Source organism: Ischnura elegans, chromosome 1 (assembly GCF_921293095.1).
Source record: "Ischnura elegans chromosome 1, ioIscEleg1.1, whole genome shotgun sequence".
Taxonomy (NCBI): Eukaryota; Metazoa; Arthropoda; class Insecta; order Odonata; family Coenagrionidae; genus Ischnura; species Ischnura elegans.
Genome location: NC_060246.1, coordinates 120,607,902 through 120,627,818, shown reverse-complemented (window position 1 = coordinate 120,627,818; position 19,917 = coordinate 120,607,902). Strand labels below are relative to the sequence as shown.

At 42.3% G+C, this 19,917-nt stretch overlaps 1 long non-coding RNA gene across 1 annotated transcript in view; it reads right to left on the bottom strand.

The window, feature by feature from the left end:
* LOC124153527 overlaps window positions 1-16,995 on the bottom strand; it is a 142,219-nt gene extending 125,224 nt beyond the window's left edge. The window contains exon 1 of the long non-coding RNA XR_006863677.1: window positions 16,455-16,995. This is a non-coding gene — a long non-coding RNA (uncharacterized LOC124153527). The remainder of the gene's footprint in view (window positions 1-16,454) is intronic.
* Window positions 16,996-19,917: the final 2,922 nt, after the last annotated feature.

Here is a 19,917-nt window from a genome sequence, read left to right as displayed (position 1 = left end):
AGTGAATTAGTGAGTGTTGGGTGAAGATTCTCACCCTCTCAGTGTCCTTATGGAGAGACTAGTGGAAGAGGTTGTCTTAAGGATGAATAATAGACGTAGAAAGCAGCATCTAATAATTGTTCTCTACAAAATCGAAAGTCCACTGGCATCGATTACTATACGGTATGGTCTGGTCGTAGATAGGCCACCAATTTAACCTGTTGGTCGGGTGGAGACTGAACATAATCACGCCAAGTTAATGAGGCCTCCAGCCTGATTGTTTGCTGCGCGATGCTGTGAGCATTTTGCGGCATCCGCACGCTTTGCCTCCAATCTCCCATCCCCCTTCTTCGTCACTCTCTCTCCCTCTTCCTTATCCTCTCATCTCTTACATCCTTTCTTTCTCTTCACTTCCGTGAGGTGGGATTGGAGGAGGAGGCGGTGGTGTGAGGAGGCAGGAGCGGCGAAAATGAAGCTCCCTTTCCCCCGGCGCTTTCCACGGACTCTAATTTTGGTTAACGCCCCTCGGCGCAATAAAATCCATGGGCGGAGGCCCGAAGGAGGCGGAGGAGATGTTCCCGAGGACGGGCACGGGTCAGGCGCCGACCGAGTCTGCGTTCACAGGAAAAAGAGTGCAATATTAGAGAGACATCGGGGAAGGCACCATCCTAAGGCCATGTGAGTAATAAAACCGGCTCATTTAAGGGCCGTGGGGCCTTCGAGGGAGAGGAGTGCCTTCCGCGCGTAATTGCGACCCGAGATTGCCAAACGACAATGCCATCGCGGCGACGGGAAGAACCAGGACATGTGAGTTAACATGAATTTGATGTTTAAACCTGTCGGGATAAGACCAGGTAAGAAGTGAAAAATTACCCATTAGAACTCTATTGAGGACACCGTGTATGGTCGGGGTTTTCTCTCATGGATAATGCGCAAATGTTTGCATGTGCTCATCTATTATCGACCTTTAAAGCAAGGGGTCGGAATTCCGCCACACGCGCAACTGTTAACGGTATGGTCTGGTATTTGGATGAACTGACCGACCGACGTCCCATCCGACGGACGGAATGTAGATCTTTAAGTGACCTTCGCAATGCATTCAGGGATTTTGGGACCTCTGAAAATTCTCAGCCAATTGTAGTTAAAATAATGATTTAGATATTCAATTCCTTAAAAAAGATGTTTACTGATAATATGTGACAGATTAGTGATTATTTCATGGAAACATGCTATCAAAAAATAAGTATGAACGTCCAAATTCATTACCTAATTTGAAAAAGTGGGGTAAGGGCAATAAAAATTTGCCACCAACTGCAAACCGTTTCAGCGCTGTCTATCAAGTACCGAGAAATGTTGTGTTCCATAATGTTTCACTTGAATAGAGAAACAGTTTCCCTATCTCCGAAAGAAAATAGCCTTGATAGCGTCGCCATATTCTTAAAACGTCGATGCGGCACAATTACGTGTTAGAAGTTTTGAAATAAAAATGTTCACCTAGTGTACCCAAGGATTTAAGTACCTAAGTTATGTATATACCTAACCCACAGTTCCAAATTCTAACCTATGAAAACAAAATTCTAACCTTCAAATCCAAACTTAAACTATCACCATGAAAGGTACGTAGTATGAAGCTCATGAAACAACATTGATGCCAAAATATGATCGATAGATGCAAAATAAGAATTAGATTACCTATTTCTAGAAACACAACCCTAGAGAACCTGAACCTTGAACCTCGTACGCTAATGAGCACTGAAATTTAATTTAACAGAGTAGCGCTTGGGAATTGCGTTAGAAAGAAAATGTGAAAGATAAGTCCCAAGAGAATGATCCCGAGACAGGGGCTTGGGACAAATCGAGACGTATATGAGGAAAATTGGGATATAATTGGGATAGGAGGAAATGGAATGCCGGTAGAGATGCAATCAGAGAAATGCAACTCATTATACGACAGTGTAAAAGAAAGCAATAGGGTGTAACAAAGCCTTTCACCCACGCGATATGCGCGGAAAAATGCTCTCAAAGTTTACAGTTTTTGTTTTCCTCTCCTCATTTTTCTTTCGGGAACCTCCATGCTATTGGCATTCATGTTGGTGAGTGCATAAGGCTTCCTCCCGTAGGTACACGCTTCCTTTCTGCATGGAAATAAGTACTGCCTACTCGCGATTCCGCAAGCCCCACCCCACCCAAACCCAAATACCAGCGGCTCTCACGTGATCCCCCAAACTCTCCCAATCCCCCCCCCCCACACCCCTCAATCCTCCCCAACTACATCCTTTTGCATCCGTGCCCTTTACTCCCCAAGCCCCTTTTTTTATATTTTCTCACATTTTTCGCTTTTTTTCTGCCTTTATTACTATTTCACGCGCGCTCACCCCCCGGGGGTTTTTTCCCACTCCCTTTCCTCTATCTCCCCCCCCCCCTCTTCTGCCCATGCATATGAAAAAGCGGCGTAAAGTCAGGTCGGAAGAAAAAAGGGTTCGCCGTAACCTCCGTCCGTCCTTTCTCTCTTCCTCTTTCCTCTTCTCGCTACCTCTACCTCTTCCTACCTTTCTCTCTCTCTCTCTCTCTGACCCCTTACGCATAGTGTACCCACGTAAAACACACAGAAATACGCTCAGATGTATCTACGTAGAACATCAACCGTGCGAAGGAACTATTCTTTACTCTCGTCTATTTCTCCAACAACTGCCGACTAATAATCATTTTTAAGCACGGCGTCCAAATTATGGATTCTCTCCATAAAATCTTACCTCAGAAGGCTCCAATCATCTTTAAAAATTCTGTATGACTTCACTCAATGCAGAGTATAACTGAGCTTGCTACGCTAAGTTAATTAAAGCCAGCTAATTGCAAATATTGTAAAAATTTAATCCTTTTTTATTTGATATCCTCTTTTCATTTGCATGATAACAGCTACATTCATATTTTCGTTTTCTTACACCGTATATTCCGGCGTATAAGACGACCACATTTTTTTCTATTTGATTTACAGATTTTGGTCTATGCTCGCTGTACTACTTTTAAATTATTATAACTTAAACAGCGTAGACCTTGCTGCTTTCATTTGGTCATTTAACACGGTCGCGATACAAGCATAGCAGTTTTTGAGGTTACCCACCACAGGCAGCGACCGTATATTCAGTAACAATGCTGGGAAGATTGAAAATCAGCACCATCAACATACTGCCCCGCAAACTGCTTGAATAGGTGTGCGGAGGGGGTTGTAATGACGCCAGCCATTGGCAAAAAATGGAAATGCGCGTGCAAAGTTCCGCTTAGCATTTATTAAAGTCGTCTAATGTTCGGGAGAAAAAAGTAAATTCTTACATTTACACGTTAAGAAAAATATCCCCCTAATTTATCGATTCAGCATTGAGAAATCTCCCTAAGTTTATCATTAATTCACTATAGCAACAAACCTGGCGTATAAGACGACCCCCAGACTTTATTCGTAGAGTTTTTGATAAAAAAGTCATCTTGTACGCCGAAATATGCAGTACTTTTTGATATTGTAAATGTGCCCAGTTTTTCTCCCTTGAAAATATTTTTCGCTCCAACGGTGATGCCCAGAGCATAAAAAATGCTTTTTCTATTCCATACTCCCCTACCATCTATTCCCACCACACGCGCCTTCTTTTCTCCCGCATTCCCTTTCCCCACTGACCCCTTGCCCTCCTACCGGCTGCCATCGTTATTTTTTTCCTCCTCCTCCTCCGCCTGCTTTTTCACCGTTCGTCCACCTTTTTCTCCTTCCTCTCGCTCGCCCGTTTATTTATTTTTCTCGCCTTTACATCCTCCCCCCATCCATATCTCAATTCCTCACACCAAACCCGCAGCTTCCGCTCTCCAGACACGATAATTTTTCCTTCCTCTCTCTATTCAGCCTCCCTTCCGCTTGAAAAAAACATATAAATAAATGAATCTCGTAGCGAAACAAGGATAAAAAAAAATCAATGGGACACCACGCACACGCCCTAGAAGGACACTGGCAAAAATGCTCTCTGCATGAGTGAGTGTATGTTTGCGTATGCTTGAGCTGAGTGCGGTGTGAAATGCTTCAGGAAATTGAAGGACAAAAAAAAACGGGCGGGTACGAGGTGGTATCCAGTTTGAGCTTAATGCTGTAAAAATTGAGCACATTTTAAAGAGCGCAAAGAAGCCTCGAGGATTTTCAGGTCTTTTTAATCACGCGGAAGACTAAGTGTAAGGAAATCATGAACACAACTTCGGCCGTTACTAGTGCGATTTCAAAATATTTAAGTAATATATTCTTGGTAACGTTACACAACTTATAATTAGCAGTATTCAACGCATTTTTACTTTCTTTAGTCAGGAATTATCCTTAGTCAGCCCTAAGAGAGTGACACTAAATAATAAAAAAAAACAGTAGCACACTAGGTAAAAGTAATGAAATATTTAAGAGCATAATTAATTCACGAGAAAAATGAATTAGGCAAGAATAAATGGCATGTGATAAAAATTCATGAGAGTAGATGGCTTGGTTATTGCAAATAAAAATGAATTTTATAGGCACTGGAAAGATCGACCAAAATCCAACTCAAATTTTTACTCTCATACAAATGTCAAATGGAGATTTAATAACTCACTTGACTCAAACTAAGTCTTTCAAATAATACTAGATCATAGAAATACCGAGAAGCAACGTAATCAGTGAAGAGACCACCTATCAGAGAGGAGAAGGTAAATTTCCTTCAACTTCGAATAATCAATGAAGAGAATGAAGCCTAGTTTTAGATATTGCTACTGCAAGCTGAACGGAACCTGAAGTTAGTAATAATCGATCAATTAATAGCATACCACCCTCATTGTGTAACAAAATCCCTAGCATATAAAAGCAAATACTCCAATTACATTCTCAGATAAGCACAAGGAACTTGCTGTTTCTAAGTTTCTAATACTGCAAATACGATCATTTGCTGTATTAAAAACGCTTTCCCGACAAGCGTTCGTATAATCAACAACTAAATTTTGCGAATTCAAGGCTGAAACAATCGAAAAGGAATACCTAAAACAGGATACTACTTGCGTCACACTCCTGTTTAGTCCTCAGCAAGATATTGTGCATTCTATAACGCTTACTCCTACGAAGAACTTCCATTCCCATCCTCATTTGGGATCTATGTATGAAAAATGAAAATTCACTGCGCTACGAACGCCAACGCTGAATGCGCCGAGGGGGAGCATCGCGAGCAAACATAGTGAAGGCGATACAGAGCGTGAAAGAGAAACTTGAGGATGGCGCGATCCATAGCATATGCTGCGGATTCAAATATCTGGGAATGCAAAGCACCGACGCGACGCCTGGGGGCGATGGATGGAAGGAAGGGATAGGCTGAGCGACGGATAGAAGTACATGAATGACTAATGAGCAAATGCATGCCTTCTGCGGGGGTTGGCTGCGAGTTCGGAGTGGATTCCAACGGCAGCAGGTTGGGTGAAGGCCAAGAAAAATTTTATCTCCTCAATAACCCCTCTTCTAATAAAAATACTCAACAAAGACTACATACTTTGCATCGGCGAGTTACCCGGAATTATGACGTTGCTTTGAGTTCAGAAGACGCTGCAACTAACAATATTGAATACCACCCTAGCATTCCTTTACACTGTTTGACCTCCAGAGTCTATAATATCTAACTCTCTCTCAAGACCTAGAAGCCAAGAGACGGAATTTACGAAACCAAGAGGCTTCGATGTTATACTTTCTTCCGAAGCAATTGCGCATATAAAGTCAGGTAACCTTTACATCTACATCTATCAATCACGTTAGGGAAATCTATCAATCTAGGCTAGGGAACCTTTATTGGGTTTATTATTGTGAAGTAAACTCATTCAAATATTTTAAAAGAATTCAGGAGGGCAGTGATACTCTACTGATCAGGAATTTCAGAAATTGGAAAACTTGAGAAAAGAACAAATAACACAGGTGCACTAATGGAAAATTATACGATGAAATGTATGTATAGAGTGAAACCGAGGCGTACCGAAGAATAGGAGAAGAAAGAACTAATCAACATAATGATGAGGAATAGTCGAGGAGATTCCCACCAAGGAGGACCAAGAGATAAGCACCTAGGGAATGTCTAGAAGGGTACGGTGAAGAAGAACCTCAGGGAAGTAAAAAAAAAAACTACCATCCAAATGGAATCAGGAAAAATGGAGGCCTTGTGTGTAAAAATCCTAAGGAAGTAATCCTATGCATGCACGCATTATTGCAAGTAATTATTCAGAGGCATTTTCTATATGCATACTTACAGTATGCCAAGTGTATTAAATAATGCTTTCAGTGTTCACCGTTCGATAATAAATTTTAAGCACTGTGCTTGTCTCCTTGGGTTGGTGTATGGAGGGAGAGAGGGGAAGAGTGGAGTACGAAACGGGAGGAAATATGACAGAATGAGGGGAAGGAGTGAAAGGCCGGACGCCGCTTGTGCGGCGGAGGGAGCGGGCGTCTCCTCCCGATGAATGAATGGCGAGGGACGATAGAATACTGAGGACGGGACGGCCATCAGCGGAGGCGGCGGGCGACGCGACGGCCACGGCCGCCGATGGCGCGGGAACGGCTGGAATGGGGTCCAACAATACGAGTGCTCGTCATTCAATGTTTCGAAGGGTGATGCCTAGTGAAGAAAGAGATCATTTTTTACTCAGAGGCATGCGCGTGACACAAAGGTTTGGATAAATGCGACGATAGTCCAAAAGCTTCGATGATCCTCTCTGTATATTACTCATTTGGACTTCAAAAGATTGATTCGGGATGAATTGACCAACACCCACTTCGTGGATTTTTAAAGACAAAGATAAAAATAAAATTCCAAACATTTACATTTGGATACAATTAAATGGTCACACTTGTTAGAAACAGTAGGAACGGCTGCTAAATAGCACATACGGAGCATCAATTTAAAGGTAGTTATGAGGTATTATTACTGAAACCATTATTTTTCCTACAGAATTAACTGTGGTAGAGTTTCACAAATTAATGTTTGCTTAATGCCAAACATAGTATTTGAAGGTAAAAATATATAGTAGACCGTATATTATTATATTATGAGTCGCCACTTTTAGGTCCTCCCCTCGGCTCATTAGGGCCTAGTCACGCCAATTCATACAACCAACGCATGCACATTGGAATGGAAAACACGGCTAGTTTTATTAGTATCCCCATCCCACTGGCCAGATCAGGATTGGGGAACCATACTGGCTTGAAACCAACATGTAAAACCTATTTATCACCAATTAACTACTCGAAAACTCGCTTTTGATTCATAAAAGGATTTAATTTCATGGGATTATTTTACACCACATTTCCAGAATTTTTTCATTTGGTAACATGTGAAGGCATCACCAGGAAATCTGCTCGTTTTTCCTATCACTCTCTGACTAATTCTAAAAAGTGTAGCGGAAATGGGTATTAAGTGAGTAAAAGAATGTTTTTTCCATAAAAAAAACCAGTTTCCCCCGAGTCATGCCTCATGCATTCATTCATCCTCGTCCGGTGCGGAAAAAAAGATGAGACTCGAGACAAACATGGAATGCGACAAAAGAAATGACAAAAAGAAAGGAAAAAGCTCCATGGGCAAGAGATAGGATGCATGAAAGGGGAAATGCGCACGCGCACAAAAGTAAAGGCTTATGGAACGATAGGAGGGGTGTAGACAGACTGTAGCATTATGTACAACACATACAAGTTGGATCGATGGTTTTCATGAAGTTTAGTGTCAAAGTTTTACCTATATATCATACAGAATTTCAACGGATGAAATAACATTGAAAATTTTTAGGAGGGCCATATTAAAGTTTAAATCTGTGTAAGTTTAAATCTTTCGAAGTTGAGATACGCCGTTTAACAAAAGTCATCAAGGAATCACCAAGAAAAGTTTTTTTTTTCGAGTTTTCCACCGGGTGAGTTGCCATTTAAACGTCTCTCTACGAGAAACTCACCCAGTGGAAATCCCGAGAAGACTATCATGCGATTGCGGTGAACCTTCACGGAATAACCATAGAGAGTGTGCTTGAAATGCGAAACTTCCATAGAGAAAAACATCATTTGTCCACTCATAGACTCGAACCAGCATTACCAAAGCGCCAAGAGCTCTAAGCAATCGAGAGGAAAGAATCGCTCCTACTGGAACGATCGTGCTTTGCCTCGACTTCCTTAGGCATAATTTGTTTAAAAACACAATAGCACCTTAAAAGCCTCAGATTAGCATTTGAAATGGACAACCATCTACAGCTGGTACAGACATTGATGACATATTTCATACGTGAGACGCACTTAAATATTGAAAAGGCTACATTCTATTTGCCCTGAAAATTTCAAGATGATAGAGTAGTTTTGAAAGTAATATATGGTAGATATGAAGACAAAATACCTTCGATCGAAAAAGAATAATGCTTCCTTTTGAATGACTACAGCACTTGGCGCGAATTTCAGACATCCTGGTTTGAGGATAGGTCAAGGTGAATTATTATCATCTCCGAGATATTTTCGATTTTTAACATCTTCCATACGCTCTTCTTGACACTATACATTTCTGGTGACATGCTATGCCTACGGCAAATATATTCAGGTTTTAAAAATAAATTGAAACATTATGACATTCGTAATTTTTACAGAAATTCCTCTCAGATATGATTTTGTTCTTTCCCGGCGTATGGTACGGGTGAAGCATTCTCGGTCACGGAAAAAAAGAACTTTTGTCGGTGATTCCTCGGTTTCTCGGTGACTTTTCGTAAACGCCAGGTCTCAACTTTGACAGATTTCAACTTTTATAAGGTCCTCCTGGAAATTTTCAATGTCATAACACTAGAATTGGGTCTGATATTTTCAAGGATCAAAAATGTTGAGATTTTATTCCACAGGACACACGGCATTCGAATATAGAGTGAGCTTAGCCAAAAAACGTCTTTAATAGCACGTTTTGTGGAAGAGGAGGACAAAGAAATAGAGCGGAGTAGGAGTTGGAAAAAGTACGGGGTTCCCTCGCCCGAGCGGCAAGTATAGGGACGTTGTCGCGGCGAGTGGAGCAGTAGTGGATTGGCCGATATGAGGAAGGGAGCCGGCGATACGGAACGTCTTAAATAATTAATGGCTGGAAGCGAGTCCGCCCTTTTGACGGACGCTTTGACGGATCCTCGACGTGCCTGAGGCGGAGGGGAGGGGGATCACGTCTCACCCCCTCCCCTCTGATTATCCCCACCCTGTCCGATCCCCTCTCCATCTCCTTATGCAAATTTTCTCGGGGATGGAAGGGCACTCGTTGTTCTTTTGTTCCCACCACCACCCCAACTCGCACACATTCCACCCTCTGCGAAGACCAAGTCCAAGCCTCAGCTTGCCCGAGTCACAACTTCCCATTTCCATCCGAACCAAAACACGCAGAGTTGCCGCCGCACGACCGACCACCCACGAGGAAGTCATTAGGTGTCCTCCCTCATTCTTCCTACCTCTCTCTCTCTCTTTCCGAAAGTTCTGCCGTGGGAGGTCGGGCGGGATCATGGAGAAGAAAAACGGACAAACGTTGCATTCCTTAAAACTCCCCTCGTCTCGGCTGATTTTTTTTCGCAGCAAACTCATCATATTTCTTTCTTCTTGCGTTTCCTTCGGTGAAAGAAAAGGTTGATCAGGGTTCTTGCGAAGGTTCCAAAGTCAAAACGACCCGACTCTAATCGGGCATGAGAGTCGACTGATCAACAGTGAACCCTAGGTCCTCTACGATGGCCAATGAAAAGGCTAACTGACGGAAATCACCGAACACAATAAAAAAGGCTGTGCTTTCAATACTTACCTACAATTTATATCTTTAACGGATACTCAGTATCTAATAAAACTATCTTAAAACTAAATAAGTAACTTTCTTTCGCGAAAACAGTTAATATGGTGCCTACTGTATAAAAATCGCGTTTCTAAAAAAAAAACAGGTATTAATAAATGGACCAAACAAATTGATAAAAGTAGAAAGAAAATGATAAAATTTCCGACTATTAGTCTGAAATGGCATGACTTTCGAATGATCTGAAGTAGAAGGAACTTTCTTGAAATCGTCAACGGTTTCCATTAAACTGGTGTTGATATTTTGAAGAGGAGTCCGATAGCTATCGTAAACTTCGCGATGAACGCAACGTAAGAAAGGGGTTGAGAATATGATGAAGAAAATCTGAGAGGATTGACGACAAGAGCCCCCCACGATTCATTGGACGAACAACAGTAATGATACGTAGTACATAGCAAATAGGGAGGGAGACGGCAGTGGCGGCGAGGCGCCATGCTAGTTGAAGAAAAGTGCTCTATCCATTACCTTAAAGGACAACTGATCAATATAACTTTAATTAATTTCACTTTCACTTCCTGATTGGCCATAGAATTTACTTGTAGACTGAATCTCGTATCATATGTATCTTTCTTTTTCATACTGAGTAAAAGAAATACGGATGGTCAACGTTCATACGGCCATAAAAAATTATTTGTTAAAAACCTTTCTAATCAAATAAAAATGTTCCGAATCGTAAGCATTACGTGTTTTTTATTAATATAAAAGTAGAGGCCTAAATTAAAAGTAAAAGTCAAAAAATAAAGTAAGAGTTCAATAAGATAAACCATTACCTAGAAAGTGCCTGACATCAGCCTGGAAGTCTTAAATAATTTTCATTGTATTTGAGTACGAGCATTATAATCACATTCAAAGAAGGGTCATTGGTATAGTGTTAGCCACACTTTCTCATATACTTTGTTTGGAACTAACCATGTACTTCATTCCCATTCAAGTCACAAAAACATGGACTAGTAGACTTGAAGTTGATGAACGGATTATTACCTGCCAGGAGATTTGCCGATTTGTGAACAAAAATTGAACGATGGGTGGGAAGAATATTTATAGAGTAACAAAATCAATCCAGGTTAACGAAGCAACGAAGTTGAATTGTCAAAAAATGATGGAGATTTATTGAAACTCTTTAGGACGAAATTTGCGTTACATGAATGAGTACAAAAAATACACTCGGTAATTTGAACTTTTATCCCACGAAACGCAATTGGCATTATATTAACCCTATCTAGAGGGCCCATATGACAAAGAAAGCTCCAAATTCAAACATATTTTGGTCGGTCCTCACCATTCAGTAAAACAATTTTACCATATGCTACTTAGGTAAAACCTACTCTTTAACCACCCATTCCCTGAGCAGTAGTAAGATTACTTAGTGGAAATGCTAAAAGTATACCTCAAACTCGAGTCACCAAGTGGATAATAGAAACTAAGGATCGTCTATAATTTAAAATGTATAATCGAAGTGCACAAATCACGATTTCCATATCATTTGACCACCCGAAGAACACAAATAGGCACCAAAATAAAACTCTGGCATATTCCCCAATTTCTTAATCCAATTCTCGTGGCTTTTTTCGGCGTCTTTAGATCATTTGTACACGAGAGAGAACTCCTCCTTTCGCAGTTGAAATCGGTCACAGTTAACGGAGTATTTAAAAGTAAGTTCTATATTGATCCATTTTTACGTATCCTACAAATAATCTATCAATCAGTTGGACTTCATACAATTAGATACCTCACTAAAAGCACCATCGTTATAGACGAAAGCACAGTGGAGCAGCCTAAACACCAAAAAAAGGCGTATTCACATTTTTCCGCATTGCCTCCGAAACTGATCGACCGACCAGGCAGTGTCGAACTTTCCTCACCATCGTTATAGACCTCCTTGCTCCGAGAGCGGGATGACGGAATTAGCGCGGGGGAGTATACATTAAGATGGATCAGTACATCCATAAGAAGACGAGGCAGCGAGAACAGTAGTAGGAGGCGAGAGGAGCGCAAAAAAACGAGAGTACATTGGAAGGAACTGGGAGTGCTGGAGGAGGGCTTTGTTGAGGGAGGCAGGATGAGGGAGGAAGAGCGAGGGGCCGCGCGGAAGAGACGCGGTGAGCCTTATGCCTTAGAAGGGTTAAGATAGGTAGCTCGCAAAAAAAAGCGGTAGCGGTTTCGGACTTAAGACAGTTTTTCTTCGTTTTCCGCAATAAAAAACGAAAATAGACGATATTGGAAGAAGGATAATGGAGAAATGGATTTGCGTTGCCAGCGACCCTTGATTACATATGATTTCGGAGGTTCGATAGCAAAGTGAACTAAATATTATCTCAAATATTTCAAGTCATACTCCTCTTACTCTTTATACAAATCGTCGTTTAAATAGCCGCCCGCTCAAAATGTTTCGGAAACTTCATTACGAATCGAAAAATTTATGCTCTAATGGCGATTTTGGAAGAAGGAAAAGGGACGTTTGAGCGTAGATAAAATGTGGATTGCATCAAGTTATACCTGTTACATAAATGTTGCTTGGAAAAATATTAGTGTATCGAGCTTCATGCAACAACGGTTGCTCATGGGAATAAAATCAGAGCCACTGGCAAAAGTTAAAAACTGATAAAAATAACTGTAATAAATTGATCATTTCGAGAAAAATTTTGAAAAATACATTTCATTTTAATTAATGATAATGGAATTGCACAACCTATTTGCCTCTGTGATAAAAATGGGTTCGTAAAATCGATGAGTGAACGAAAATGGCGCCGCAATAGATATTCAACTGTTGACAATGGAGTTATCCGAAAAAATACAATTATTTGCTAATTTGCGTAATATAACTATTATCTTAAACATCTAGCGACTTCAAAGGAACATTCCTAAAATATTCATAAATGGTCACAAAAAAATACAAAATAACCTTCATTCACAATCACAGCGGAACCTCCTAAATCGGGCCACCAAGAAGAATGGCATCACTCACCCACAAGCGAGCAAACCGGAGCGCTTCGAAGAACGATTATCAACGAAAGGAAGCGACGCATGACTCGGAAGAATGTGCGGACACAACGCTCCGTGTCGGAGATAAGACGCGAGATTGCGACGGGAGAGTCTGGCGAGGCGGTCATCCCACGGACGAGAAGCCACGGTCGCGGCGACCGAAGGTAGCAGCAGCAGCAGCGGGTGGGATACATCAATGAATGAATGAGTGACGGATGACGCATCGAGGAGGAAGATGGCGTCCGTGGGAGGCATTTAATAGTGATTTAGATGCTTCCTTTTAAGATCTCATGTGAAGGGGAAGAGTTAAATGGGGAGTAGCTCGGGTAACGCACGCCAAGTCGATTGTTGACTGTTCAGTTCTGACTATACATATCGTGAAGTTTGGGCCAAGGTGAAGTTTATACGACAGTAAATGTTGTAGAACACATGACAGGAATCTTTCACTTCACACAGTTGCCCTTTCTTAAACTTTAAAGATTTTTCCTATAAATTCAAATGAAAAATTGTAAATCTGCCAGCGTAAAGGAGGTGAACAAAATTTAACGCTGGAAAAAGAGTTGCTTATAAGAAGGTAGAAAAATCACACCATATTTGATCTTGTTTGAATCAAGTAGATTTATATTAATGTCCAGACTCATTCATTATAAGATGTTACTTTTACAAAACCGCTTCAAAATTTCATTGTGCAACATATATTCATGAAAATCCGAAGCCTCTACGTAAAAAAACTTGCAATGGTCTAAGCGTGAGAAACTTCAGGTAATTCGTCAATGCATCACTATTGTCACAAGAACCTTCGTGAAAACAAAGATTGATGAGAAAATTCAGCAACCTTTCGTCGTGCAAAAGTTGATCACACGAGTTTCAAATAATGGGACTGCATTCTCTTTTCCACAACTGAACTAAATTCTGAATTAAATATTTCTCTTATCTTGACGCTTTCACTACTTTCAAGCACTTCTATACTATAGAGGTTTCATTATAAAAACCACTCATGGAAAAAGGTCACTTTACAATAATAAAGGGAAATTGTACAGTAAAAAACACTAATCCATCATATCCAAAAGTCGGAAAAGTGAACGAAGAGCTCAAACTACAGGACACCCACGCGAACTATCCGCCATGGAGAGAATTCGGAGCCGTCCGCCATAGCCTTCAAAGGGCGAAAATACCACAATATAATTTTTTTAATTCTTGGAGCCGTATTCAGCAAAAAGTTGACGAGAAGGAGCCGCAGAATTTTTATGACTCTGTTGCCTCCCTTCCAACAAATATCAATTTCACAACTTCTTATATTTTAAATTTTAAGTGCCAAAATCGATTCATTATAATATATTCTTCATTAATGGAACTATCTATTCTTAGACTTTTTTTAGGTTAACCTGAGGAAAAAAACTTGAAAACCTGGACTCGAACCTTATATCTAATCAGCACAGAGATTTTTAATCAAATTAGACAACAATATTATAATCATTCATTTAAATGATTTACCCAGCGGGAAGAGGCAATCCAAATATTTAGGATTTCAGAATTAATGCTTACGGATGAGCATAAAAAAATACGGATTTTAGTTGGAGACGAGGCGAAGGGAAGGACCTACATACTGGATCTAATTTATCCAGGGGATCTGGCGAGAGGCTCTGGACCAGAGCGCTCCTCCTAATCCCTAAGGCAGAGGCGAGACGAAGTCGCCGTGCATATCCTTAGCGCCGTAGCGCCCGAATCCCTCGGCCAAGCCACGGCCAAGCGGAGGTGGCTAGGGCAAGGAGGCGCAGATGTTTGGCCTGCGAGAGAGCGAGCTGTGAGAGGAAAGGCTCAGACCCACAAAGGTTCACCGGGAACCTCCGGCTCCTCCATCCATATCTTTCGGAAATCTCTAATCCGACTTTCCGATACCCATTAGCGCCGACTTGGATCAAAAACCTACTCCATCGCCTTTCAATAAAATCTCCTCTCAACAGTTAGGGATGGTTGAATTAATTCTCTCTGCGTCAATAAATTAGTTGGCACTCCAAAGCAAATTTGTGGAAAATCCATCCGTTTGATATGCAATGCTATCCATTTTATCTCTGAAGAGTTGGTTCATCTAGTTTCTTAGGCGCTGCTTCTTCAAGTTGGAAGCATCAGATGTAGTTAGTTTAATCGTTAACTTGTGAGTTACAAGTCACTGCACAACTAATTACACACAATGAGAGAGCATGGTGGCCCAGTTATTTGAACGTTCAGTGATCAAAGCGTCCCGAGTTCAAAATCGGGTGGAAGCTTTCCACACCCCAACATGAATTATCGGAGTACACGGAAGCAAAAGGAACATAACCTCTCTCCTTATATGAGAAATTCGCATAGCTATGGCTTAGCCAACCGAAAGCTCTATTCTCATATATTCTTAGGAAAAATTCTCGAGTAGAAAGAGTGAGGAATATATGCATATATCTTTTGGGTACTCAAAACATTACCGAATATGAGGTTTCAAAAACTGCATTAACTAGTTACTCCTGAACTGCAGAACGTAATGCCTGGGAAACACGTAGGTAGTCGTCTCAGACGAACCAACATGGAAGAAAACCTGGAAGACTGAATTAATCTCTCCCTTGTTCTCCGCAAATAGATCGGCCCTCACTCGTCTGCAGCGGAACTGTAGAAATTTCGCCTTACCGTCTTCCCGAGCACGCGAGTCCGCAAGAGGAAGCGTACTTTGCGAGGGCATATGACGAGGGAGGAACACGGAAGGCTTTATGCTCTCCGAGGAAAGTATCCGCCCGGCTGTGGCCCGTTCTAAATCGCCGAGCGAAGTCGCTCGTGGCGGGCTAGACGCTAAACGCTCCCAAGGTTTCCTCTTTCTCCCAGTGAGCCGGCTTCCGAGGTGGTGGTTGCGGCCTCCAGAGAAGAAGAAAGAGAGATGGGGAGGTTTTTTGCGAGACACGACCGAGTAAGACGAGAGGCCAAATACAAGCCGGTCGAACGGCGAAATGTTTCGGGGGAAGGAAGGAGAGCGAACGGGGGGAGAGTAGCAAAAATAAAATGAAAAAAAAAGACAAACTGCGAAGACTTCTTCTCCCTGGGTTGGAGGCGGCGAACGGGGATGGGGAAGGAAAATAAACAAAAACTGCTCGCACACGGAAAGAATGACACGCAGTGTCCCGCCCAGATTCTGGAGGATGAAGGGGTGAAACGGAAGAAACCACGAAAAAAAAACATTTTTACCTACTCTTCTCGTTAGTTTTTTTGCAACAACTCGTCGTTTTCTTTAAACCTTCCTTTTTTGCGACAACGAGGGGATGGAAGGCCTTAACAGGGATGGGAGGAGGTGGGGGAATTACGAAGGTGTGCCGTGGGGTAGATGGGGTTGGCGATGAGAGGAGGGCAAGAAAGAGGCGTTCCGGAATTCCTGTGGGTCAGTCGCCCCGGCACAATACACAAGTGGACAGGAGGAGGTCGATCGGTCTGGTGCGGGCAAAAACCGAAAGACTCCCCCCGTCTCGCAGATGCTTCGACTTCCCTCTCCGGAAGGGAGGAAAGCCCTCGGCGGGACCACAAGAAGGCACACAACTCCGTAAAGAGACGATCACACACATTCACACAACAACAACACACACAGATAAGGGCCACGAACAACACAATGGCAAAACTCACACCACGGTATACGGATCCAGACCGCGATCCTTCGGCGGCGCGGTCTTCGTTTGCAGCCGCAGTCGGCAGTCTCCCAATACAATCCCTCAGCGGGTGCAGGACAGGAGGAGACAGGAGACCTCACTCAAAAATCCGAAGGGAAGCGTGAAGGTTTCTCGCTACATCCTCCCCTTCATGGCTACAACCCTTTCACACACGAGTTTCCATCCGCTGCAATTTATCTCTTTTTCTTTTCTTTGTAACTGGTAAAATTTACATCACCACAAAGACCACGGGTCCTCAGTCCGGAGAACGGACGAGGCTATCCTCCTCCACACCTCGCATATGCGAAAATCTCTTGCGGTAAAAGTCGGCGCGCGGGTTAAGGAAGTTAACCGCCCTGCGGTTTATGTGAGAAAGAGTGGTTTTCACACCCACGGCACCACAGCCCACACACCACGGCACACAAGACACACGCGAGAGAGAGGAACCGACAAAAGAGGCGTGTACAGAAAGGAAGGAGGCGAGAGAATTGGGCGTCGGAGAGCGAACCGGCGCCAGCCGCGACTGGCGTTGGACTGACGGGCCGAGACTCCGTCGGCCGCGCGCGCCTGCCACGGCGGCGGAGGGGGGCAGGGAGGAGAGGGGGGCGTACTCCGGGGGATGGGGGAAGCGGGCGCGTGCAGCAGGGGAGAGGTGTGGGAACATCCCACTCCCCTGCCGTTAAAGTAAAATACCTTGCGTCTTCCGAAAACCCGCCCGCACCATTCAAGCGGCGCTCGAAGCTCAATCTCAGCTCCTCCGGCACTGTAAAACCGGTGCTCAACGTGGTAAAGTCAGGGCTAGGCCTAGTTAGACCGGCCCGTAGTGAACGGAAGAAATACCTAGGCTTGCAACTAACTCATTTGATTGGTCAAATGTGTCCGCTCTAGGGGTGGATTACGGTCGTTTTTTTTAACCCCCTCAGTCGCGAAACATATGCCGTTACTTTTAGGCTGAATTTCACGTTATCGGGTTAATTAGATGTTAACAAACAACATTAGCGTTTCATGTGCTTCTGTATGATGCTGTCATATGTCAGGACGCACTGACCAAGTTGCAGTAACGACATCTCACTTAGCCAAGCGGTAAAAATTTTAATCGTCTTTGTATTGCATACAATACGCCAGAACCGATGAGGTTCGAGGGGTTTCACTACTTCTCGCGGCTCCTCAGGAGTATGCCATACTTCTCCTCGATAACGCGTCTTCTAAAACAAATGGTTTTCAGATATTCACCTATTTTCGGATATTTTTCTGTCGAACTCGTGATATAAAATCTTGCATTGGTGAGCTATCTTGATGACTAGTATCTTTTCTATTATGCCGAGAATCACAGGGGTGGCAGCCCCCTCTACCCCCTCCTTCATCCGACATAGAGATGCAGCTAACGAATTGGTGCCAGTGCATCCGCCCGCAAATATTTCTGCGTCATATTGTAATTTCCGGTCGGTCCACCGTACATTATTCGAAACGCTCATGGCTCGTGAGCATTCCTCCCCATCGGCAAGAATCCTCAGAAGCTCCCTGCTGATGAATATTCTATTTCTTAACACGAAGCGAGAGTTCACGGGCATGACCAGCCTCTAAACTGTCATTATAACGGATATACAACCGAAGTTTATAACAGAGTCATATGGTGCCTTTGAACTATCGAAAACATCACATAGGCCAAGGCATTCAACATGATAGAGGGTGCTGGTCGGAAAATATGCCGAGGTTCGAAGACTGGAAATACGCCTGACTGTCTGCTGTAGCTCTGTAGGATCGGCAAACGTAAAAAAATCACGTTCTTTTGTACTACCTTAGTTTTACGCGTAGCTCTAGGTTATTCAACGTGTTATTACGCGTATCTGTCACGTGTAGGCTAATTCCACTTAACCCTGCCCGCTTTCGCCATACAGCCAAGTGGCCCATACCAACCTTATTTCCTTGAAGTCATTCCCCATCCACTAATTCTGCGGTAAACGCAAGGGTAATATGTGGGTTTCTCAGCCTACGCTCTGTTTTTACAGCTTTATTCGCCATTTGAGCACAGGCCGCGAATCAGATTCAGCTTGCCGATTGCACACGACCTAGCGTGTCCCAGCATTAAGCGATCAGCCTCGAAGAGAGCAAAGGGGCATCCACTGCACACGCCGCGTGTCACCAGCTGATGAGAAAGTCTCCCCTCCCCATGCAACTCCGCAAGGAAAGGAATCCCGCCAGACTCCCGGAGTCGGTCACAAATACTCCAGCGCATCGCACGACTTTGGAGAGAGCATCTTCGCGCACAGTAGTCACAAATCGAAAAAAGCCGGCCAAAGTTAATAACACTGTTATTATTAAGTACAATTTGATTCAAAGGCTGATTCTCATTTTTTCTTTCGTACATTCCGAGTTCAAAGGTATGTGTTTTGAGAATTTAATTGTATTTTGAGAATTTTTATTTGTTATGTAATTTTTTTAACAATTATTTTGAATATCCAGATGAAGGTTAAAGGCAAAAAATAAGGCATTTTCAAGCATAAATCTGATGATTACTAAAGTTTATTTTGGACATTTTTTGAGCAAGAAATCGTTAATAAACTATGACAACAAATTCTACCTTCGCATATCTCCGATTGCATTCGATACTACTAAGTCATTTTCTTTGGAAGATAGTATTACACGGCAATGGATATCACTATAGTACTTCATCATTTGTCTAATTCCAATTGGATACACATTTTTAGAATTATTATGAACGGGCCACATGATTTGGGAGTATTTTGTAACCGATTCTATGCTAACACAATTTTCAATGGGAGTTTTACATAACATTTTAAAATTAAATAAATTTCATAAATAATACTCCATTCCACCTTTAAGTCAACGCCAAATCTTTCCTATCACAATTAGTACAATTGAGCATTGCATTGTTATATATGGGACTCAGAATTTTTCTTTTTTCTAATTTATTTTCTTTCTAATTGTAAAATATAAATTAATCACTTGTACTTGGAAGGAATATGATATGATGAATGTACATGGATAGTACCTTTTTTCTAAAAATTATTCACTCTAAGTTAATTTCTATTTCACGTGATATGCGCTTAGAAAATAAAAATATCTTTGTTACCTACGGGACATGCTCATAACACCACAAGTTGCTTAACGGCAATATAAACACAAAACGTCACTCAATTTTAAAACGTTCCACAATCCACTATTTTTAACTGGAAAGTTAAGGTGTAACATTAAAAAAAGAAAAGGATAAACCCAGATAAAATCAGAGTTATAATTTATTTAATGCTCGTTACGTTTGGAACCAAGAATCTTACATACCATACACTTGCTCATAATGAAAAAGAAATGAGGCATTTCACGATAAGTTGGACAGTGGGAACGAAACCCTTAGGACGGGCTCGCGGGATACACTCCTGGGGCAGGGACTGTAAGCGATTAGCATTTTCTCCTCTGCCACC